Source organism: Choloepus didactylus, chromosome 13 (assembly GCF_015220235.1).
Source record: "Choloepus didactylus isolate mChoDid1 chromosome 13, mChoDid1.pri, whole genome shotgun sequence".
Lineage (NCBI taxonomy): Eukaryota > Metazoa > Chordata > Mammalia > Pilosa > Megalonychidae > Choloepus > Choloepus didactylus.
Genome location: NC_051319.1, coordinates 75,558,796 through 75,583,764, shown reverse-complemented (window position 1 = coordinate 75,583,764; position 24,969 = coordinate 75,558,796). Strand labels below are relative to the sequence as shown.

General features: G+C 38.4%; 1 protein-coding gene across 4 annotated transcripts in view; it reads left to right on the top strand.

Annotated features, from left to right (window-relative positions):
• The window catches only part of LOC119507989 (protein Shroom1-like), an 82,958-nt gene that overhangs the window by 16,224 nt on the left and 41,765 nt on the right, over positions 1-24,969 (top strand). For 2 of the 4 annotated variants that reach the window (XR_005211375.1, XR_005211376.1), the window contains one exon: positions 999-1,048. The exons of the other annotated variants lie outside the window; for them this stretch is intronic. The gene's annotated coding sequence lies outside the window, so the exon portion shown is untranslated. Of the gene's footprint in view, positions 1-998; positions 1,049-24,969 lie in introns of those variants that run through there. 4 annotated transcript variants of the gene reach the window in all.

Sequence of the window (24,969 nt, the reverse complement as noted above, 5' to 3'; positions counted from 1 at the left end):
ATTTTCTGTGCATCTTTGAGTAGAGAAATTTGTATTTTGTTTTGTGTTTTGCTTGCCAATGGATCAGAAGCATTTTTCTAGATTATGATAAATGCATAGACATATTTTAGTATCTGTATAATATTCCATGATATGGATATGCCATAACTTACTTAACCAGCCCTTTTGTTAGACTTTTAAATTGTTTCCATGTCCTCACTACTGTGAATAATGCTGGGATAAACATTGTGGGCCACAGTCACTGTCCGCATTTCAGATTGTATTCTCTTGGCATAGATTCCTATAAGTGAAATTACTGGATCAGAGGCTATGAACAGTTTTAAGGCTTTCAGAAAGGTTGTGTCAATTTACATTCCCCTGGCAGTTTGTGAGAATGTGCCACCTAGTACACTCTTACCAATATTAAATGTTATCATATATAAGTCTTTGCTAATTTTATATTTTCCTATAATGGTTTTATTTGCATCTCCTTGGTTAGTATTACAATGGAACATTTTTTGGCCAGGTATTTTTTTCATGAATTGGCTGTTTGATTGTTTGCCTGTTTCTTCTTAGGGTGTTCAGTTTTTCATCACTGATTTGTAAGCACTGGTATAGGTGATTATTTGATTAGTATCAACTTTCTCCAGTAGACAGATAATATTTAGTTTTGCTCAGTTTGTGCCTACTGTATTGCCTGGCACACAGCAGTCACCCAATAAATTTTTTTCTGATGAGGAAATGAAGAGGATGCTCTTTTTTTCCCTTGAGAAGGAGTGGTGACCATTCCTTTTCAGATGTCCAGGAAGAGGGAACAGTAACTGAATGAGGACAGACCATTGATGATCATCACATTTTAGTGGTCATTCAGTCAACATTTCAATGCTATTTTAAAGTTTGTGTTAATTTATATTCACAAAAGGGGAAAAGCAAACCCCAGTCCCTACAAAAAGGTGTATATTGTGTGGGGATCTAGCTGTGCGGTAAGATAACTGTACGTCTTATTCAACTTTTGGCAGGAGGAATGATACTCAGTGTCGGGCATTTGTGAAAAGAGTCACAATGAGTCGTCTCTTTAAGATAATTATGATCAGCACCATCTCAATGAATGCCTTTTTGATGGTACTGTGGACTGATTATAAATTAAAAGTCCATTGGTTCAGATTTTGTGAGGTAAGCAAACAAAATGGACTCATCTTCTGTTTCACTTATTTTATTTCTTAAAATGTTGTTAAGATTTTTAAAGCATTTTGTTTTAAGATAATTTTCTGTTGAAAAGTTCTAAGGACCTTCAAACTATACTTGCAAAATCTGAGGAGATAGTAGCAGCAGCAGTGGCTTTTTAATCTTTCTAATCTTAAAAACAGTGCAACAAGATAGCAAACTCCAAACACATGGGCAACATTTTCAACAAAACTAGTTAACAAGGTATCCTCACTGTTCTAGTTTGCTAATACTGCCTGTTATGCAAAATACCAGAAATGGACTGGCTTTTATAAAGGGGATTATTTGGTTACAAAGTTACAGTCTTAAGGCCATGAAGTGTGCAAGGTAAGTCATTAACAATCAGATACCTTCACTGGAGTTTGGCCAATGGCGTCCAGAAAACCTCTGTTAGCTAGGAAGGCACATGGCGGGGGTCTGCTCCAGAGTTCTGGTTTCAAAATGGCTTTCTCCCAGGATGTTCCTCTCTAGGCCACAGCTCCTCTTCAGAATGTTACTCACAGTTGCTCTTGGGGCATTTGTCCTCTTTTAGCTTCTCCAGAGCAAGTGTCTGCTTTCAATGGACATCTTCAAACTGTCTCTCATCTGCAGTTACTCTCAGCTTCTGTGCATCCTTCAAAGTGTCCGTCTTGGCTGTGGCAAGCTCACTCCTTCTGTCTGAGCTTATATAGTGCTCCAGTAAACTAATCAAGGCCCATGCTGAATGGGCAGGGCCACACCTCCATGGAAATTATCCAATCACAGTTATCATCCACAGTTTGGTGGGGCGCATTTCCATGGAAACAACTTAATCCAAACGTTCCAACTTAATCCCCACTAATATGTCTGCCCCACAAGATTGCATCAAAGAGTATGGCTTTTTCTGGGGGACATAATATATTCAAACTGGCACACTCACTAAGAGGCAAAAGAACTGCATGTTATCTGCTTCTGTATGGGAGAAGCAAAGGGAAGCCAATAAATGTTCCCTGGAAAGCCTAATGGGCTGATAATGCGAACAGCAGATGGTATCAGGAAGGGTGTTACCTGTTCCAGTACTGGTGAGTAAGGAGGTTCTTGGTCATTTCTGAAAATCAGTCTAGACCCTTTGAATTTTCCAAACTGATCAGCCAGGGCCCTCTTCAAGGACAAGGACCCACTCTTAGGAGAAATACCGGAAGTGGTATTGAGCAGGTTAGAGATATAGAGATGAAGGTAGAGTAGGTCCAGATAAAGTTGGAGGAAGGGAACAGAGCCAGGAAATCTCAAAAAGCAAGCTACCATATTTGTAAACACAACATAAAAACAACAGAAGAGGGAGCTCTATGAATTAGAGCAACTCCTTCTTCTAAAATTTCAAGACAACTAATTTCACATAAAAGAGGGCAATAGAAAAGGATTGAAGTAAAATCCCAAACACAATTATAAGAAAAAAAGGAGAATAAAGTGAAGAATAATATCCATATAGGTAAACCCTAATCCCCTATAGGCTCAAAGACATGCCTATAAAAGAGATAAAACTGTAATGTAACAAGGTAATTGTTCTAGTTTGCTAATGCTGTGGAATGCAAAACACCAGAGATGGATTGGCTTTTATAAAAAGGGGGTTTATTTGGCTACACACTTATAGTCTTTTTTTTTTTGGCTTTCTCCTTTTTTTTTTTTTTTTTTTTAATAATCATTTTATTAGATATATTCACATACCACGCAGTCATACAAAACAAATTGTACTTTCGATTGTTTACAGTACCATTACATAGTTGTACATTCATCACCTAAATCAATCCGTGACACCTTCATTAGCACACACACAAAAATAATAAGAATAATAATTAGAGTGAAAAAGAGCAATTGAAGTAAAAAAGAACACTAGGTACCTTTGTCTGTTTGTTTGCTTCCCCTACTTTTCTACACATCCATCCATAAACTAGGCAAAGTGGAGTTTGGTCCTTATGGCATTCCCAATCCCACTGTCACCCCTCATAAGCTACATTTTTATACAACTGTCTTCGAGATTCATGGGTTCTGGGTTGTAGTTTAATAGTTTCAGGTATCCACCACCAGCTACCCCAATTCTTTAGAACCTAAAAAAGGTTGTCTAAAGTGTGCGTAAGAGTGCCCACCAGAGTGATCTCTCGGCTCGTTTTGGAATCTCTCTGCCACTGAAGCTTATTTCATTTCCTTTCACATCCCCCTTTTGGTCAAGAAGATGTTCTCCATCCCACGATGCCGGGTCTACATTCCTCCCCGGGAGTCATATTCCACGTTGCCAGGGAGATTCACTTCCCTGGGTGTCTGATCCCACGTAGGGGGGAGGGCAGTGATTTCACCTTTCAAGTTGGCTTAGCCAGAGAGAGAGGGCCACATCTGAGCAACAAAGAGGCATTCAGGAGGAGACTCTTAGGCACAAATACAGGGAGGCCTAGCCTCTCCTTTGCAGCAACCGTCTTCCCAAGGGTAAAACTTATGGTAGAGGGCTCAACCCATCAAACCACCAGTCCCCTATGTCTGTGGTCATGTTAGCAACCATGGAGGTGGGGTAGGCGAATACCCCTGCATTCTCCACAGGCTCCTCAAGGGGGCACTACATCTTTTTTTTTTTTTTTCCTTGTTTGTCTTTTTTCTTTTTTTTTTTTTTTTTTTAACTTTCCCTTCTTTTTTCAAATCAACTGTATGAAAAAAAAAGTTAAAAAGAAAACAAACATACAATAAAAGAACATTTCAAAGAGACCATAGCAAGGGAGTAAGAAAAAGACAACTAACCTAAGATAACTGCTTAACTTCCAACATGTTCCTACTTTACCCCAAGAAAGTTACATAATATAGCAACATTTCAGTGAACTTGTTCCTACTACATCCATCAGAAATTAACAGACCATAGTCATTTCTGGGCATCCCCAGAACGTTAAATAGCTTATCTGTTCTTCTTGGATTATTGTTCCCCCTTCCTTAATTGCTCTCTACTGCTAGTTCCCCTACGTTCTACATTATAAACCATTTGTTTTACATTTTTTCAAAGTTCACATTAGTGGTAGCATATAATATTTCTCTTTTTGTGCCTGGCTTATTTCGCTCAGCATTATGTCTTCAAGGTTCATCCATGTTGTCATATGTTTCACCAGATCGTTCCTTCTTACTGCCGCGTAGTATTCCATCGTGTGTATATACCACATTTTATTTATCCACTCATCTGTTGAAGGACATTTGGGTTGTTTCCATCTCTTGGCAATTGTGAATAATGCTGCTATGAACATTGGCGTGCAGATATCTGTTCGTGTCACTGCTTTCCGATCTTCCGGGTATATACCGAGAAGTGCAATCGCCGGATCGAATGGTAGCTCTATATCTAGTTTTCTAAGGAACTGCCAGACTGACTTCCAGAGTGGCTGAACCATTATACAGTCCCACCAACAATGAATAAGAGTTCCAATTTCTCCACATCCCCTCCAGCATTTGTAGTTTCCTGTTTGTTTAATGGCAGCCATTCTAACCGGTGTTAGATGGTATCTCATTGTGGTCTTAATTTGCATCTCTCTAATAGCTAGTGAAGCTGAACATTTTTTCATGTGTTTCTTGGCCATTTGTATTTCCTCTTCAGAGAACTGTCTTTTCATATCTTTTGCCCATTTTATAATTGGGCTGTCTGTACTATTGTCATTGAGTTGTAGGATTTCTTTGTATATGCAAGATATCAGTCTTTTGTCAGATACATGGTTTCCAAAAATTTTTTCCCATTGAGTTGGCTGCCTCTTTACCTTTTTGAGAAATTCCTTTGAGGTGCAGAAACTTCTAAGCTTGAGGAGTTCCCATTTATCTATTTTCTCTTTTGTTGCTTGTGCTTTGGGTGTAAAGTCTAGGAAGTGGCCTCCTAATACAAGGTCTTGAAGATGTTTTCCTACATTATCTTCTAGGAGTTTTATGGTACTTTCTTTTATATTGAGATCTTTGGTCCATTTTGAGTTAATTTTTGTGTAGGGGGTGAGGTAGGGGTCCTCTTTCATTCTTTTGGATATGGATATCCAACTCTCCCAGCCCCATTTGTTGAAAAGACCATTATGGCTCAGTTCGGTGACTTTGGGGGCCTTATCAAAGATCAGTCGGCCATAGATCTGAGGGTCTATCTCTGAATTCTCAATTCGATTCCATTGATCTATATGTCTATCTTTGTGCCAGTACCATGCTGTTTTGGCAACTGTGGCTTTATAATAAGCTTCAAAGTCAGGGAGTGTAAGTCCTCCCACTTCGTTTTTCTTTTTTAGAGTGTCTTTAGCAATTCGAGGCATCTTCCCTTTCCAAATAAATTTGATAACTAGCTTTTCCAAGTCTGCAAAGTAGGTTGTTGGAATTTTGATTGGGATTGCATTGAATCTGTAGATGAGTTTGGGTAGAATTGACATCTTAATGACATTTAGCCTTCCTATCCATGAACATGGAATATTTTTCCATCTTTTAAGGTCCCCTTCTATTTCTTTTAGTAGAGTTATCTCTTTTAGTAGAGTTATCTGTTTTAGTTTGCTAATGCTGCAGAATGCAAAACACCAGAGATGGATTGGCTTTTATAAAAAGGGGATTTATTTGGCTATACAGTTACAGTCTTAAGGCCACAAAGTGTCCAAGGTAACACATCAGTAATCGGGTACCTTCACTGGAGGATGGCCAATGGCGTCCGGAAAACCTCTGTTAGCTGGGAAGGCATGTGGCCGGCGTCTGCTCCAAAGTTCTGGTTTCAAACTGGCTTTCCCCCAGGACGTTTCTCTCTAGCAAGCTTGTTCCTCTTCAGAACATCACTCATAGCTGCACTCCGTTCAGTCTCTTTGAGTCAGCATGTTTTATATGGCTCCACTGATCAAGGCCCACCCTGAATGGGTGGGGTCACACCTCCATGGGAGTAACCCACCAAAGTCACCACCCACAGCTGGGTGGGGCACATTCCAAGCAAATCTAACCAGCACCAAAAAGAAAGACCACGAAGATAATGGCATTTGGGGGACACAATACATTCAAACCGGCACATTCCACCCCCTGGACCCCAAAATGACATTATCTTTCCAAATACAAAATACATTCATTTCATCATAATATCACAAAAACTTAAACCATTTCAGTAACAAAAGTTAAGTACAAAATCCCATCAAAATCAAATATAGGCGTGGTCAGTCCTAAAGCATACTCTTCCTTTAGCTTGGATCTGTGGACTTAGAACAAGTTATATGCTTCCAATATACAAAGGAGGAACATTCATAGGATAAACATTTCCATTGCCATAAGGAGAAAGAGTAAGGAAAACAGGGTTAACAGGACCAAAACAGTTCCTAAAACCTGCAGGACAAACTTCATTAGATTTCAAAGTCTGAGAGTCATTAACAGAACAACGTTGCATCCTTGGGGCTTGAGAGAGCGGGAGTCTAACGCTTCCCAAGTGCCTTTTTGGCAGCTGTTTCCTCTCCAAATGCTTGGGTGAGTGCTCCAACATATCCACACATTGGGGAGACCACCTTTGTGGCTCCACCCTTCTCAAACATCGGGGCAGCTCCCGGATTCCCTTCCATCTCCGGGGCACACGCTCAACCCCTTGAGAACAGTGTGGTGGCAGCCAGGCTCTCCCAAATTCCCTGGGAATGTGCTCCAACCTCTTTGGGACCTGAGGTGGCAAAACTCTTCCAGAGCCCACCCTCGACCTCCAGGGCAAACTCACCCTTTCCATGCTTGTGGGCTGCTCCACTCTCCCAGCCCAAGGCCTCTTGACTCCAGACCTCAACCTCCATGGCTCTGTCTTTGAAGAAATTTTTCCTGCAATTTGTTCCTTGTCTGTTGCCTCCAGTCCAGACTGGCAGCGGCTCTGTCTATAAAGTTCTCGCAAAAATTCTGTTGGCTTTGCATGAAGCACACAGGGGTCAAAGCCATCAGAGAATAGGAGTTTCCACAAATCCTTTCTGGATAATTCCATCTCCAATCTTGGCTTGTACTGAAATGGCGGCTGGGTTCCATGTTTGGTTACATCCTCACGTTGGGCTGTAGCTTCTGGGATTCCACCCCCTGGAAGCTCATAATTTTCCAAGCCATCAGCTTCTGGTTTCTTTGAACCCAAGAGTTCAGTCCTAAGTTTATCTCTCTCCACTCGCATTTTACTATAAGCTGCAAGGAGAAGCCAGGGTATATCCTCCACATGTAGTCTGGAGATCTCCTCAGCTAAGTATTCCAGGTTATCACTTTTAAATTCTTCCTTCCATCTGACACCAGGACTCAATTTTGCCAAATTCTCTGCCACTTTAAAACAAGGATTGCCTTTCTTCCAGTTCACAGCAACACATTGATCATCTCTGTTCAAGGCCTCATCAGAAGTATCTTTAGAGTCCATATTTCCACAAACAGTCTCGTTAAAGCAGTTTTGGCCTTTTCTATCAAGCTCCTCACAATTCTTCCAGAAACTTCCCCTTATCCATTTAAAAAGCCGTTCCAACATGTTTGGTATCTGCAAACTCAGCAGCAAAAGCACCCCACTTCTCCGGTACCAAAATCTTTGTATAGGTCTTTTACATCTTTGGTTAAGTTTATTCCTAGGTACTTGATTTTTTTAGTTGCTATTGAAAATGGTATCTTTTTCTTGAGTGTCTCTTCAGTTTGTTCATTTCTAGCATATAGAAACATTACTGACTTATGTGCATTAATCTTGTATCCCGCTACTTTGCTAAATTTGTTTATTAGCTCTAGTAGGTGTATCGTTGATTTCTCAGGGTTTTCTAGATATAAGATCATATCATCTGCAAACAATGACAGTTTTACTTCTTCTTTTCCAATTTGGATGCCTTTTATTTCTTTGTCTTGCCGGATTGCCCTGGCTAGCACTTCCAGCCCAATGTTGAATAACAGTGGTGACAGCGGGCATCCTTGTCTTGTTCCTGATCTTAGAGGGAAGGCTTTCAGTCTCTCACCATTGAGTACTATGCTGGCTGTGGGTTTTTCATATATGCTCTTTATCATGTTGAGGAAGTTTCCTTCAATTCCTACCTTTTGAAGTGTTTTTATCAAAAAGGGATGTTGGATTTTGTCAAATGCTTTTTCAGCATCTATTGAGATGATCAATTGATTTTTCCCTTTTGAGTTTTTAATGTGTTGTAATACATTGATTGTTTTTCTTATGTTGAACCATCCTTGCATGCCTGGAATGAACCCCACTTGTTCATGGTGTATGATTTTTTTAATGTGTCTTTGGATTCGATTTGCAAGTATTTTGTTGAGGATTTTTGCATCTATATTCATTAGGGAGATTGGCCGGTAGTTTTCCTTTTTTGTAGCATCTTTGCCTGGTTTTGGTATTAGATTGATGTTAGCTTCATAAAATGAGTTAGGTAGTGTTCCATTTTTTTCAATGTTTTGAAAGAGTTTGAGTAAGATTGGTGTCAGTTCTTTCTGGAAAGTTTGGTAGAATTCCCCTGTGAAGCCATCTGGCCCTGGGCATTTATTTGTGGGAAGATTTTTGATGACTGATTGGATCTCTTTGCTTGTGATGGGTTGGTTGAGGTCTTCTATTTCTTCTCTGGTCAGTCTAGGTTGTTCATATGTTTCCAGGAAATTGTCCATTTCTTCTACATTATCCAGTTTGTTGTCATACAGTTGTTCATAATATCCTCTTATAATTTTTTTAATTTCTTCAGGATCTGCAGTTATGTCACCTTTTTCATTCATTATTTTGTTTATATGGGTCTTCTCTCTTTTTGATTTTGTCAGTCTAGCTAGGGGCTTGTCAATCTTGTTGATCTTCTCAAAGAACCAACTTTTGGTGATATTTATCCTGTCTATTGTTTTTTTGTTCTCTATGTCATTTATTTCTGCTTTAATCCTTGTTATTTCTTTTCTTGTACTTGGTTTAGGATTGGTTTGCTGTTCATTTTCTAGCTTCTTCAGTTGATCCATTAGTTCTTTGATTTTGGCTCTTTCTTCCTTTTTAATATATGCGTTTAGTGCTATAAATTTCCCCCTTAGCACTGCTTTTGCTGCATCCCATAGGTTTTGGTATGTTGTGTTCTCATTTTCATTCGTCTCTATATATTTAGCAATTTCTCTTGCTATTTCTTCTTTAACCCACTGATTGTTTAGGAGTGTGTTGTTTAACCTCCAGATATTTGTGAATTTTCTAAGTCTCTGATGGTTATTGACTTCTAATTGTATTCCATTGTGGTCAGAGAATGTGCTTTGAATAATTTCAATCTTTTTAAATTTATTGAGGCTTGTTTTATGTCCCAGCATATGATCTATTCTGGAGAAAGTTCCGTGAGCACTAGAAAAGTATGTGTATCCTGGTGATTTGGGATGTAATGTCCTGTAGATGTCTGTTAAATCTAATTCATTTATCAGATTGTTTAGGTTTTCAATTTCCTTATTGGTCTTCTGTCTGGTTGATCTATCTATAGGAGAGAGTGATGTGTTGAAGCCTCCCACAATTATTGTGGAAACATCAATTGCTTCCTTTAGTTTTGCCAATGTTTCTCTCATGTATTTTGTGGCACCTTGATTGGGTGCATAGACATTTACGATTGTTATTTCTTCTTGCTGAATTGCCCCTTTTATTAGTATGTAGTGGCCTTCTTTGTCTCTCAAAACATCCCTGCATTTGAAGTCTATTTTATCTGAGATTAATATTGCTACACCTGCTTTCTTTTGGCTGTAGCTTGCATGAAATATTTTTTTCCATCCTTTCACTTTCAGTTTCTTTGTGTCCCTGTGTCTAAGATGAGTCTCTTGTATGCAACATATTGATGGTTCATTTTTTTTGATCCATTCTGCGAATCTATATCTTTTAATTGGGGAGTTTAATCCATTTACATTCAACGTTAAAACCGTGAAGGCATTTCTTGAATCGGCCATCTTATCCTTTGGATTATGTTTGCCATATTTTTCCCTCTCTCTATTAATATCCTTTATTGTACCCATACCGAATCTCTTTAGTACTGAACCTTTCTCCAAGTCTCTCTGTCCTGTCTTTGTTTCTCTGTCTGTAGGGCTCCTTTAGTATCTGCAGTAGGGCAGGTCTCTTGTTAGCAAATTCTCTCAGCATTTGTTTGTCTGTGAAAAATTTAAGCTCTCCCTCAAATTTGAAGGAGAGCTTTGCTGGATAAAGTATTCTTGGCTGGAAATTCCTCTCACTCAGAATTTTAAATATATCGTGCCACTGCCTTCTCGCCTCCATGGTGGCTGCTGAGTAGTCACTACTTAGTCTTATGCTGTTTCCTTTGTATGTGGTGAATTGCTTTTCTCTTGCTGCTTTCAGAACTTGCTCCTTCTCTTCTATGTTTGACAGTGTGATCAGTATATGTCTCGGAGTGGGTTTTTTTGGATTTATTCTATTTGGAGTTCGCTGAGCATTTATGATTTGTGTATTTATGTTGTTTAGAAGATTTGGGAAGTTTTCCCCAACAATTTCTTTGAATACTCTTCCTAGACCTTTACCCTTTTCTTCCCCTTCTGGGACACCAATGAGTCTTATATTCGGACGTTTCATATTATCTATCATATCCCTGAGGTCCATTTCGAGTTTTTCAATTTTTTTCCCCATTCTTTCTTTTATGCTTTCATTTTCCATTCTGTCATCTTCCAGGTCACTGATTCGTTGTTCAACTTCCTCTAGTCTTGTACTATGAGTGTCCAGAATCTTTTTAATTTGGTCAACAGTTTCTTTAATTTCCATAAGATCATCCATTTTTTTATTTAGTCTTGCAATGTCTTCTTTATGCTCTTCTAGGGTCTTCTTGATTTCCTTCATATCCCGTACTATGGTCTCATTGTTCATCTTTAGTTCTTTGAGTAGCTGCTCTAGGTGTGTCTCTTCTGGTCTTTTGATTTGGGTGCTTGGGCTTGGGTTATCCATATCGTCTGGTTTTTTCATATGCTTTATAATTTTCTGTTGTTTTTGGCCTCGTGGCATTTGCTGAACTTGATAGGGTTCTTTTAGGGTTTGTAGACCAGTTGAAGTCCTTATCTCTAATTTATCAGATCTACAGCTTCGTGGAGTACACTTTCTCTAACTAACCAGCAGGTGGCGTCCACGAGCCACCTGTTCTCCACAAGCCAGATCTCCCCTGCTTAGCCTTTTTGGTGAGTGGGGGAGTGAGTCTTGTGGGGCCCAATTGGTGTACCAAGCTTGCGTGTGTAGTTGGTGTTGCCTGCCCTGTATGTGGGGCGTGTTTCTGGGCAGTCGGGGAGGGGGGGTGGCCCTAACAATCAAATCTCCCTGGTGATCCTAGAGTTTTAAAGCTGCTGCAATAGTCTAATCCTTCAGTTCAGTCCTGCCACAGTTTGTCTCTGCTACTGACCCACAAGTCTTTGGTATTGGCGTATGGCTCCTGAGATTTGCAAGTGGGCCCCTCTTCCAGGCTGTGCACCCCGGGTCCTCTGTTGAGGGATGACTGTGCTATGTCACAGGTGAGTGCCTTCCCCCCAGGGCAGTTCTGGGCTGCTGGGCTGTGTTGGGAGGCTCCCAGTCTGCTCAAATGATGGCTGAATGGGGCTCTGTTAATTCACACTGCTCCCCCTTCCCAGCTCTGGGACATTCAGCTGAGGTTGCAGGGAAGGCTAATGTCCACGCCAAGTTTTGTGGTGTGTGCCTGTTATTTGAAGCACTTCCGTCACACTGGGTTGTCTGGGGCAGCTCTGGGCTATGGGGCTGGCGATGGGCAGGAGTGTTTCCTGTCCACCAGGATGGTGGCTGTGAGCGGACACCCCCCTTTTCTTGGGAAGTTGTGTTGTTTAGTGAATTTTCTCAGCCACTGGATTATTGCCTTTTGTCTCAGAGCTCTCTTAGTTCTGCTCTTGACTTGACGTGCCCAAATTTCAATTCTTTGAAGCTTTCTGTATTGAGCTTCTTAGAGTAATTGTTTTAGAAAAAGCAAAAAGGATTTAAAAAAAAAAAACAAAAAAAAAAACAAAAAAAAAACGGCCCTCCTCAGAGATCTAATGGGTTATTGAAATGCTAATAGACAAAGCAACCAGGGCCATTAAGGAAAGGTGCACAGGGCAGAGAGATCAGCCTTGCTTCGGGATTTGCATATGCGCCTCAAGGCCTGATCTCCGCCCTTCCCCTTTCTGTGTTCACCAGAACTCCAAAAATCCTCTGCTTTTATTTTGGAGTTTTTCGTGTTGTTTTTTTTCTATGCCTGTCTCCTCTCTGCTGGGCTGGCTGCTCTCAGAGTCTCTGGTGTCTGGTCTCAGTCTATCTATGGTTGGAGTTTGAATCAGTAGAATGAGTTTCCGATAAGAGCAGCCACTGCAATTCTCCCTTCTCCTTCCTGGAGCTGACAGCCCCTCCTCCCCCGGGACTGAGCCTGGCAGGGAGGGGCGCGGGTCCCCTGGCCGCAAAAACTTACAGATTTCGCTGATCTCAGCAGTTCCACGTTTTCATGAGTGTTGTATGAAGTATGCCCAAAGACAGATTGCTCTGTGGTGTCCAGTCCACGCAGTTCCTGGCTTTTTACCTACTTTCCTGGAGGAGTAACTAAAACATACAGCTCACCAGTCTGCCATCTTGCCCCGCCTCTGCACACTTATAGTCTTAAGGCCATAAAGTGTCCAAGGTAACACATCAGTAATCGGGTACCTTCACTGGAGGATGGCCAATGGCGTCCGGAAAACCTCTGTTAGCTGGGAAGGCACGTGGCTGGTGTCTGCTCCAAAGTTCTGGTTTCAAAATGGCTTCCCCCCAGGACGTTCCTCTCTAGCAAGCTTGCTCCTCTTCAAAACATCACTCACAGCTGCACTGAGTTCCTTCTGTTTGAGTTGGCTCATTTATATGGCTCCACTGATCAAGGCCCACCCTGAATGGGTGGGCCCATGCCTCCATGGGAATATCTCATCAGAGTCATCACCCACAGCTGGGTGGGGCACATCTCCATGCAAAGAACCTAATCCAAATGTTCCAACTTAATCCCCACTATTATGTCTGCCCCACAAGACTGCATCAAAGAATATGGCTTTTTCTGGGGGACATAATACATTCAAACCAGCACAGTAATGTTTAAGAAAATAATACAAGATATGAAAGAATTGATACGCAGTGACAAAACCCAGGAAAGAATTAGAAATAAAAGAAAATCAATTAAAAAAATGAAGAGTAGACTAGACTAAGAGCGACTAAGAGCAACTAAGCACAATAGATAATAGCTTAAGAAGGTGAATGGAGGAAATTTTTTTAAATCAGTAAGAAATGATGAGATAAGGACTTGAGAAAAAGATGAACATTGAAGATGGGAAAAAAAGATTCAAAATAAGTAATAGGAGTCTCTGATTTTGAAAAAAAAAACGAACAGAACAAACACTAAAAACTATAATCCAAGAAAAGTTACTTGAAATAACATATTTGAAACTATATGTTGAAAGAGCACATATTATATCTCTAAGAATATGGTTTCAGAACAAACAATACCAAAACATATTCTAGTAAAATTACTAGACTTTAAAGAAATGAGGGGTAGAGGAAACTTGTAAACATCTAGGCAAAGTGGTTTATAAGGAAAAGAAAATTAGACTGCCATCAGACTTTTAAAAAAAAGACTAATAACTTCAAAGAATATGATACAAAAATCTCTATCAGACTACTAACAAATCTGAAGTACAATGTTGAAAAATAACACATTATAACCAAATGGAGTTTATTCAGGCATGCTATGTTAGTTTAACATTTGAATCAAATAAATTCACCATATTGAGAGATTAAAGAGGAACAACAATACTAGTCTAAAACAGAGTTGCAGGGGAAAAATTGACGAAATTCAATCACCAATCAGGATAAAAATTTCAAGCAAACTAGGAAAAAAAAAGCAGTTTCCTAACGGATGTCTGTACTATCAGACTTGTCTACAGTAATGCTTTATGCTAAAAGAAAATGGAGTAATGTATTTTAGATACTTCGGGAAAGAAAAATGTGAACCAAGGATTCAGATCCAGCAAAACTTATTTTCAAGTATGAAAGGCAAAGACAAACTGTTTTCAAAAACATGAGGAATATTGCTCCCATGAGTCCTTCCTGAGGAATCTACCAAAGAATAAATTTCAGCCAACAGAAATGATTAAAGAAATATTGATGTTAGAACTGGTGATGAGCATTAAAAATATAGTTATTTGTAGAACCAAGACTAATGTATGTTAAAAGGAAGACATTATACCATATAATGAATATATTCTCTGACAATGAAGGTATAGTATGACTATTTAAAAATGGAAAAGGGAAACAAAGACTATTCACAGCTTTACCAAAAACACAATAAATATGGAGGAAAATTAACATTTGTAAGAACAACAACAAAAAAGGGCAGGTGGGGAGAATGGGAAGAGCCAATGCAAAAATATTTTTAAACCATTTTCAAAATTAGTAGTGATACTATTAGCAGTGTTATTCTGAGATGTAATGCAGAATAAAGCAAAGGAATAATTATGGGATAGTTTAATTCTACCATCCTCTGTATCCTTGAGAACCAGAATACTCATGGAAGAAAGGAGATACAGATACAGTAAAGAAGTTAAGTGAAAATGCTGTAGTTCTGCATTTGAATTGGAAGAAGCAATATAAATTCTTGAGGTATTTTATCTTCATCCATTGAAAGACCTAAAACATTGACCAATTCAGTAGCAATTATGCATCCCTGCTGCCCGGAATTTGATGTTGAAATACCACTTCTCAGTGAAAGAAACCAGGGCTTCTTAGAGAAATGGCTGATTCCAGGCCTAGAGCAGGAAATATTAAAGACAAGCCAGGAAATCTTGTCATACTTACAGCAAGGAAGCTACCAAAGGACTTCTGGGTTCATTCCAAAAGGACTAAGGAGACAACTTGAAGATAGACATTTTGAGCTTCAGTAAGGATAATGATTACAATGCATTGAAACTCATCAAATATCTTTAAATCCATGCCTTTATAATTATACAAACAAAACACAACAAATCAAAACAACAAGCAACCCTGGTCCCTTGAAAGGTTCTAGGGAACTAATCCTTTATCTTAAATTAAGGGAAAGAATCAAGAATTACTGACCTTTTTAATATGAATTCTATTGCTGAGTAACCACATAGTAGATGAGGAAAAACATCTCTTTATAGAAGTGTCAAAGTTAATAAAATAAAAAGAACTAATAGAATATCACCATTTTCAACCACTAATGAATTAATGGATCTAGGCATTAAATACCAATTGCTGCTAATATCATAAAAAGAGAGACAACTAGGTATGATATACTTACCATGAAAGAAGGGCACCTGTAATCTTGCCAAAGAAATCAAACCTGAATTTGATCAAGCCCTTGAACCTAGTTGTCTATTTGGAGGAAATAGAGAGGAACATGCTGAGCTACACCATTAGTGTGTAGTCAGCAAAATCCATGCTGGGAAATTCTACAATTCAAACCCTCTGGGTTCTTCAACAGATAAATTGCAAGGAAAGAAAAAAAGAAATGGGAGACTTAAAAGACATATCAAATAAAAAAATAATTTTAAATGGGCAAGACTAAACTATTAGTTCTAAGGATGTATACATGAGTTTCTATAAAGAAATGCAAGGAAGTAATTACAGTAAAAATCAGGATAGTTGTTAATTTGGGGGGAGGGAGGGAGTTGTGATTGGGGAGGGGTACATGGAGGGGCTTCTCGGGTAGCTGGCAATGTTCTACTTCTTAACCTAAGTGGTAGTTACAAGGGAGTTGCCCTTCTAATAATTTGTTAAGCTATATATTTGTGTGGTTCCATATCTGTGTTTCATTTTACAATAAAAATTTAAATATACTCTATTTATATTTATTTATGGTGAAAACATTTTCCTTCCTGGTGGTAAAAAAAAGTTTAGCATCAGTATAGTGTGGGATGGAGGTGGTAGAATACCCCCAAATCAATGTCTGCAATGTGCAGGAAGGGAATTACACAGTCCAGTTGACACTGCTTTGGTGAACATGTTGGTATGGGTGTTCTACAAAGTTTGGTCATGGCCTGTAGGACATGATATCAGAGTTAGGATTCAGTAGGAGTCAGGGGAAGAGAAGAATTGAGGAACCTGGATCCTCTGAGTGCCCTCTACAGACCATATGGGTCACTAAGCATGTCTTCTCTTGGAACATTAGTTTGCAAGCTTGGGGGAAGTTTTATGTTAAAGAAAGGATGCAGACTTGGGTATCATTTAGGTTCAAACCTCAGCTCTCTTACCTTCTTACTAGCTGTAAAAATTTGGGAAAGTTACTTAACCTCTTTGCTGTTAAGCCACAACATTAGTAAAATGTTAATACCCATTTTACAGAATGGCTATTGAAAATAACACAAATGAAAGCACCTGATTGACTGTGAAGCTGTTGGAAATTATTAGCACTCTTGAGGATCCCATTGAAGGTGCCAGGAACAACCTGAGAAGGCCCCTTACTCTGACTAACCTTAAGGGTCTGTGTAAGCAGAAAAAGAAGGTTAAGGCAGAGTTTAAGTTTCTGGAGTATTGGACACATGCCCCAACTCACAAACAGACCTTCAAGGCAAAGACTGGGAGATTTATTGGTTCCAGGCATTTAAAGAAATCCCTGCCCAAACATTAGCTGCCCCTTAAGCTGAGTAGAGACTTCAGTGGCCACACACAACAGAGAATACAACTTTACAGAATTATTTCAGGAAGGTCACTAAACAGCAGCAACAAACCATAGAAGAGTTTGATTTCCAGGGTTGCCACATTATTTTATTTTAAATGTCCAATTTTCAACAAAAATATTTACAAGGCATACAAAGAAACAGGAATATATGGTCCATACCCAAGAAAGAAAGAAGTCAATAGAAACTGTTCCTGAGGAAGCCCATACATTGGACTTACATGATAAAGATTTTAAGTTAGCTATTATAAATATGTTTAAAAAAAAAGGAAAGCATATCTAAAGAACTAAAGGGAAGTATGAGAATGGTGTCTTACCAATTAGAGAATATGAATAAAGAGGAATTATTTTTAAAAGCCAAATAGAAATTCTGAAGTTGAAAAGTACAATAACTGAAATGAGAATTCAGCAGAGAAGCTCAACAGCAGATATTAGCTGTTAGAAGAAAAAATTGATGAACATGGGTCAATTAGATTCTCCAACTGGGGAACTGAAAGGAAAAAAGGAGAATGAATATAAATGAACAGAGATCTCTCGGACACCATCAAACACACCAACATGCAATGTAATAGGAGTCTCAGACAAAAGAGAAAACACAAAGGACAGAAAGAATACATGAAGACATAATATCTGAATGCTTCCCAAATTCCATGGAAAACATTAATCTGGACATCCTGGAATATAAGCAAACTCCAAATAGGATAAACTCAAAGAGATACACATCTTGATGCATCATAATCAAACTGTAGTGAGACAGAGAGAATCTAGAGAGGAGCAATAGAGAAATGACTTACCATGTACAAGAGATCATAAATAAGATTAATAGATGATTTTCATCAGAAATCATGGGTGGGGCAGAAGACAGTGTGATGTTATATTCAAAGAACTGAAAGAAAAAGACTGGCAACCAAGAGTTTTATATCCAGAAAAACTATCCTTCTATACTGAAGGAAGGAATATAAAATGGTGTAGCTGATATGGAAAAGTTTGGTGGTTTCTCAAAAAGATAAACATAGAATTACCATGTGGCTTGATAATTCCACTTCTAGGTATATATATATCCAAAAGAGTAGAAAACAGAGATTCAAACAGATACTTGTTCACCAATGTTTATAGCAGCATTATTCACAATAGCCAAAAGATGGAAACAACCAAAGGGTCCAACAAAGATGAGTGGAATCATAAGGGCTTAATATCCAGAATCTATAAAGAGATCCTACAACTCAACAACAGAAAGACAAACAACCCTGTTAAAAAATGGGCAAATACATGGATAGACACTTTTCTGAAGAGGAAATACAAATGGCACAAAAACGTGAATAGATGCTCAACTTCACTGGCTATTAGGGAAATGTAAATCAAAACCACAATGAGGTATCATCTCACAGCTACTAGAATGGCCATTATCAATAAAACAGAAAGTTACAAGTGCTGGAGAGGATGTGGAGAAAGAGGCACACTTACTCACTGTTGGTGGGAATGTAGAATGGTTCAGCCACTCTGGTAGGCAGTGTGGTGGTTCCTCAGGAAGCTAAGTATAGAATTGCCATATGATCCAGCAATTCCATTACTAGGTATATATATACTCAGAGGAATGGAAAGCTAAGACACAAATGGACATTTGTAAACCAATGTTTATAGCAGCAGCATTCACAATTGCCAAGAGATGGAAACAGCCCAAGAGTCCATCAGTGGACAAGTGGATAAACCAACTGTGATATATACATGATGGAATACTATGCAGCTGTAAGACAGAACAAAGTCACGGAACATACAATAATGTGGATGAACCTTGAGGATGTTATGTTGAGCCAAGTTAGCTAGAAACAAAAGAACAAATACTGTATGGTCTCACTAATATGAACTAACATTAATGAGCAAACTTTGAGAGTCAAAAGCTGAGAACACAGGTTATCAGGAGATAGAAAGAGGGTGGAGATTGGGCACTGGATGCTGAAGGAGTATAGAATGTTCAACAGGATTGATTATATAGATCCAGAAATGGATAGCACAATACTGTGTGATGGTAGCACAATATGATAAGTACAGCGGACAAAGATGTCTGTGAGTACAGTTGAAAGAGGAAGGCTAAGGGCATGTTTGACACCAGAAGGAAAGATAGACAATAAAGAAGGGGACTGTATAACTTTGTGAATCCTAGAGTGGTCAGTGATGGTGACTAAGTGTACAAATATAAAAATGTTTACATGTGGGAGAACAAATGAATATTAACCTTGCAAGGTATTGAAAAAGGGATTGTATTGGGGAAAAACATAATCAATGCAAACTGGAGTCTATGGTTAACAATAACACTGTAATATGCTTTCATTAAAAGTAACAAAGGCAATATACCAAATCTAAATGTCTATGAGAGGGGGATATAAGGAAGGGATATGGGATTCTTGGTGGTGGTTGTGTTGTCTGACCTTATTATTGTATTGTATTATATTGTGCTTTTATTTTTTCTTTTCTCTTTTTTATTATTCTTTTTAAATTCTTAAAATTTTTTTATTTTTTAATATTTTATATATAAATATATTTGGAATAACAAATATGTTCAAATGCCAATTGTGGTGATGAGTGCACAATTATATGATAATACTGTGAACAACTGATTGTAAACCAGGGATGAGTGTATGGTATGTGAATATACCTCTATAAAATTGCAAGGAAACAAAATAGAGGGATACAAGTGCTGGAGAAAATGTAGAGAGAGGGATATACCTATTCACTGTTGGTGGGAAAGTAGAATGGTGTAGCCTATCTGGAGAACCATGTGATGGTTCCACAAGAAGCTAAGTATGTTTCTACTGTATGGGCCAGCAAACCCATTATGGGGTATATACTTGAAAGATCTGAGAGCAAGGACACAAATGGACATTTGCACACTGTTGTTTATGGTGGCAGTATTTACGATATGCAATGGACGGAGGTGCCTAAGGGTACATCATCTGATGAACAGAATGGTGAACTGTAGTGTATGTGTGCAAGAGAATATTGAGCAGCTGCAAGAAGGAATGAAATTTTGAGACATGCAACTAGGTGAGTGGATCTTGAGAACAGCATTTTGTGTGAAGTACGCTAGAAATGAAGACAAATATCATAATGCCTCACTAACATGGACTAACTATAATGTGTAAACTCAGAGAATTGAATCTTAGAGCACAGGTTATCAGGGGAAGGCTTATTGTAAAGGTCCCTAGATTGTAAGCTCTTACAGCGGTCACATCTATTCCTGAGCTGTAATGGTTATCTCTAAATTCTGAGATTTTGAGCTCTTTGTGTATAACCTGGTTGGTCTCTGGAACTTTGGGTATCTGTGTGACAACTGAGACTTAGAGCTAGAGCTCAGCAGCTATGAATGTCAGTATTACCTCATACAGCAACAATTAAAAAAGCTGAAAAAGAGTTCATACCTCAATTAGAGATATGAATGGAGCAGATCTGGTTAGGACTAAGGCAAATCAGGCCAAAGGGTAAAGGACAGTATTGACTGTGTTTTAAAACTTCAACTTCTGTGTGAGACCAAGGGAAGAGATGTTTATTTGGTGCAGGATCTGTATTTTCTGGAGCACACTAAATAATTTAACTTGTATGGTCAGTTTATTCAAACACCATATTTATGTAGAACTTTGAATAGGAAGTGAGATCTGGTAAGTTTGTATAGGTTAGTGTGAAATTCTGATACATCTCAAAGTAATTTGAGGATATATTTGCAGGGCCCCCCTGGGGAACTGGGAGGAAAATGTGAAGGTGTTCTACTTCCCCACCTGGGTTGTTGCTGCTATTCTGACAAACATTGAGGACTAGCAATTTGGTAGAATGAGCCCTCGATCTTGGGGTGTGTGAAGCTTGTTGCTGCAAAGGAGAGGCTGAGCCTACTTATAATTGTGCCTAAGAGTCTCCCCAGAGAACCTCTTTGTTGCTCAGATGTGGCCTCTTTCTCTCTCTAAGCCCACTCGGCAGGTGAACTCACTGCCCTCCCCTCTACATGGGACGTGACTCCCAGGGGTATAAATCACCCTGGCAACATGGGACGTGGCTCCCGGGGATGAGCTGGCATCCGGCATCGTGGGTTTGAGAACATCTTGACCAAAAGGGGGAAGTGAAATGAAACATAGTAAAGTTTCAGTTGCTGAGAGATTTCAAATGGAGTCAAGAGGTCACTCTGGAGTGTATTCTTATGCGCTGTATAGATATCCCTTTTTACTCTTTAATGTATAGGAATAGCTAGAAGGAAATACCTGAAACTGTTGAACTGCAACCCAGTAACCTTGATTCTTGAATACCATTGTAGAACTATGTAGCTTACATGGTGTGACTTTGTGATTGTGAAAACCTTGTGGCTCACACTCCCTTTATTTAATGTATGGACAAATAAGTAGAAAAATGGGGACAAAAATAAAAGAAAAATAGGGTGGGTTTGGGGGATGAAATGTTTTGGGTCTTTTATACTTTTATTGTTATTCTTATTTTTATCTTTTTTTGGAGCAACGCAAATGTTTAGAAATTGGTTGTGGTGATTAAGGTACAACTATATGATGGTTCTGTGAACTATTGATTGTACACTGTGGATGATTTTATGGTATGTGAATATATCTCAATAAAAGTTTTAAAAAATACTGAATGGATAAACAAAATGTTGTGTATACATACAATGGAATATTATTCTGCTACCAAAATTTCTGATAGGTGCTACAACATGGATGAACTTTGAAAATATTATGCTAGTGAAACAAGCCGGACACAAAAGAACAGATACTGTATGATTCAACTTGAATGAAATACCTGGAATAAGAAAACTCATGAGACTGAAAGTAGATTAGAGGTTACCAGGGGCTAAAGGGAAAGGGAATGAGGAGTTGCTCCTTAATAGGTACAGAGTTTCTGTTTGCAGTGACAAAAAAGTTTTGATAATGGATGGTGGTAATGGTCGCACAGCGTTGTGAATTCAATTAATACACAGAATTGTACCTCCCCAAAATGGTTATAATGGGAAATTTTATGTTATATAAATGTTACCACATACACACACACACAAACATGCAGGAGAGCCAGTAAGCACATCATTAATAATTAGAGATATGAAAATTAAAACCATAATCAGATGCCGTTTCATACCTCCTAGGATGGCTATTTGAAAAACAAACAAAATAATGAGTGTCATTGAGGATTTGGAGAAACTGGAACTCGCATGCATTGCTGGTGGGAATGTAGACTGGTGCGGCCACTGTGGAAGCAGTTTGGTAGTTCTTCAAAAAGTTAAACATAAAATTACCCTATGATCTAGCAGTTTCACTCCACAGTATGTACCCTAAAGAATTGAAAATAGGATCGCAGTGGATACTTCAACACCAATGTTTGTAGCAGTACTATTCACAATCGCCAAAAGACGGAAAAAACCCAAGGGTCCATCTAACGATGTATAGATTTAAAAAACTGGTATGTGCATACAATGGAATATTATTCAGTAGTAAAAAGGAATGAGGTTCTTAACAGGTGCTATAACAAGAGTGAACCTAGAAAACATTATGCTAAATGAGATACACCAGGAAAAGATGGACAAATATTGTATAATTCCACTTTTATGAAGTATCAGGAATAAGCACATTCATAGAGACAGAAAGAATATTAGAAGTTAACAGGAGCCAATGGGGAGGAGGGAATGGGGAGTTATTGCTTAATGGGTACAAAGTTTCTGTTTGGGGAGATGATAAAGTTTTGGTAATGGATGGTGATGATGACAGCACAATATTGTAAATGTAATAAATTTCACTGAATTGAATGGTTAAAATGGCCAAATCATCAATCAAATTCATAGGGAAGGGTGAGGGGCCCCAAATAGCCAAAACTGTCTTGAAAAATAAAAAGTTGGAAAGTTGGAGAACACATACTTCCCGATTTTAAAACTCATTACAAAGCTACAGTTACAAAAACAGCAGGGTACAATACAGACATACAGATCAGTGCAATTGAATTGAATTGAATTTTGTTCAGAAATAAACCCTCATATCTATAGGCAATTGATTTTTTTTTTTGCTTTTTAAAATGGCTTTATTGAGATATAATTCATACACCGTACAGTTCACCCATATAAAATGTATAATTCAATGGATTTTAGTATATTTGGAGAACTGTGCAACCATCACCACAATCTCATTTTAGACTAATTTCATCACCTCAAAGAAACTCTTGTACCCATTAGTAGTTACTCCCCATTCTACCCCCAGCCCTAGGCAATCACTAGTCTACCTTCTGTTTCTATAGATTTCCCTGTTCTGAGCATTTAATATAAATGGAATCATATATTTCTCCTTTAGTGTCTGGCTTACTTCATTCAACATGTCTTCAAGGTTCATCCATGTTGTAGCATGTATCAGTACTTCATTCCTTTCTATTCCCAAATAATATTTTACTATAAAGGATATATCACATTTTATTTATCCATTTATCAGCTGATGGACATTTGGGTTGTTTCCACTTTTTGGCTATTATTATTAATGATCCTATGAACACTTGTTTTCACATTTTTGTGTGAACATATGTCTTCATTTCTCTGGGGTATATGCCTCAGAATGGAATTGCTAGGTCATATGGTAACTGTTTAAACTTTTGAGAAGCTACCACTTTGTATTCCAAAGCAGCTGCCCCATTTTATATCTCCTCTAGTGTAAGGTTTAAGGGTTTTGATTTCTTCACAGTATCATCAGCATTTATTATCTGTTCTTTTATATATATATATATATGTATAGCCACCCTAGTGGGGGTAAATTGTTATCTCATTCTGTTTTGATTTGCATTTCCCTGATCCCTAATGAACTTGAGCACCTTTCCATGTGGTGGTTGGCCATTTATTCTATTGGTTTTTGCTTCTTACAAAAACTACTGACACATCTGGAAACATTTTCAAAATTCAGGGTATGTTTTCTATGGCTAAGGCAATTGTTCTGATGCTTTTTTCCTTGCTTTCTATGACATGCTGTGCTGCATGTTCTGACTGATATATTTGCCAAGGTACTGTATATACAAGCAGTTCAACATGGCTTTGGGCTGCCCATCATTGAGCCTAAGCTCAAGCACATGAAGCTTTAGAAAATCCTTCAGAATAATGCTACATTTAAGATTTAGCTAAAGCCAGTGTTTTCTCTAACTCTTTGAGCTGCATGTTGCCTTGAGTAATCATCATCTGATTGTATCTTCTTTAGTGGCACTTTTATTTCTTTTGAATTCTTCCCTTGCCCAGTCCTCTGGTATTTGCGATCAGAATCATTTGGAACCTGAATCATTTGGAAGCTGAATTACTTGCAAGATCCTTCTGTACAGGAGGTTAGCATTGCTGGGAGTAAGCAGAAAGTATTCCTGTCTTTCAGAGAGCTTGTCCCTCTCTGTGGCCAATTGATTATTGACAGGGGTGCCAAGTCTTCTCAATGGGGAGAGTAGTTTCTTCAACAAATGGTGCTGGGAAACCTGCTTCCACATGCAAAACAAAAACAACAACAAAAACTGGAGCTCTACCTCACACTATATACAATAATTAACTCAGAATGGACTGAAGACCTAAATATAAGAATCCAAACCAAAAACCCCTTGAGGAAAACATAGGGAAACATCTTCGAGTCCTTATGTTAGGCTGTGGTTTCTTAGGGTTCACACCCAAAGCATGAAGAACAAAAGGAAAAAATAGATAAATGGGAATTCTTCAAAATTTTAAAACTTTTGTACATTAAAAGACCTTATTAAGAGAGTAAAAAGACAACCTACAGGATAGGAGAAAAATATTTGGATACCATATCTCTGGTAACAATTTAGTATCCAGAATATACAAAGAACTCCTACAACTCAACAACAGAAAGACAAAAAGTCCAGTTAAAATATGGGAAAAAGACTTGAACAGACATTTCTCCAAGGAGATATACAAATGGCCAATAAGCATATGAAAGAATGCTAAACCTCGTTAGCCATTAGGGAAATGAAAATCAAAACCACAATGAGGTATCATTTTACAATGTGCTATTCTGCAGATAAATGGATAAACAAAATGTGGTATATACATACAATGGAATATTCAACTTTTAAAAGGATTGAAGTTCTGATACTTGGCACTACGTGGATGAACCTTGGAAGACATAATGTTGAGTGAACGTCGGACACAGAAGGACAGTTATTTCTGAATCCACTTACATGA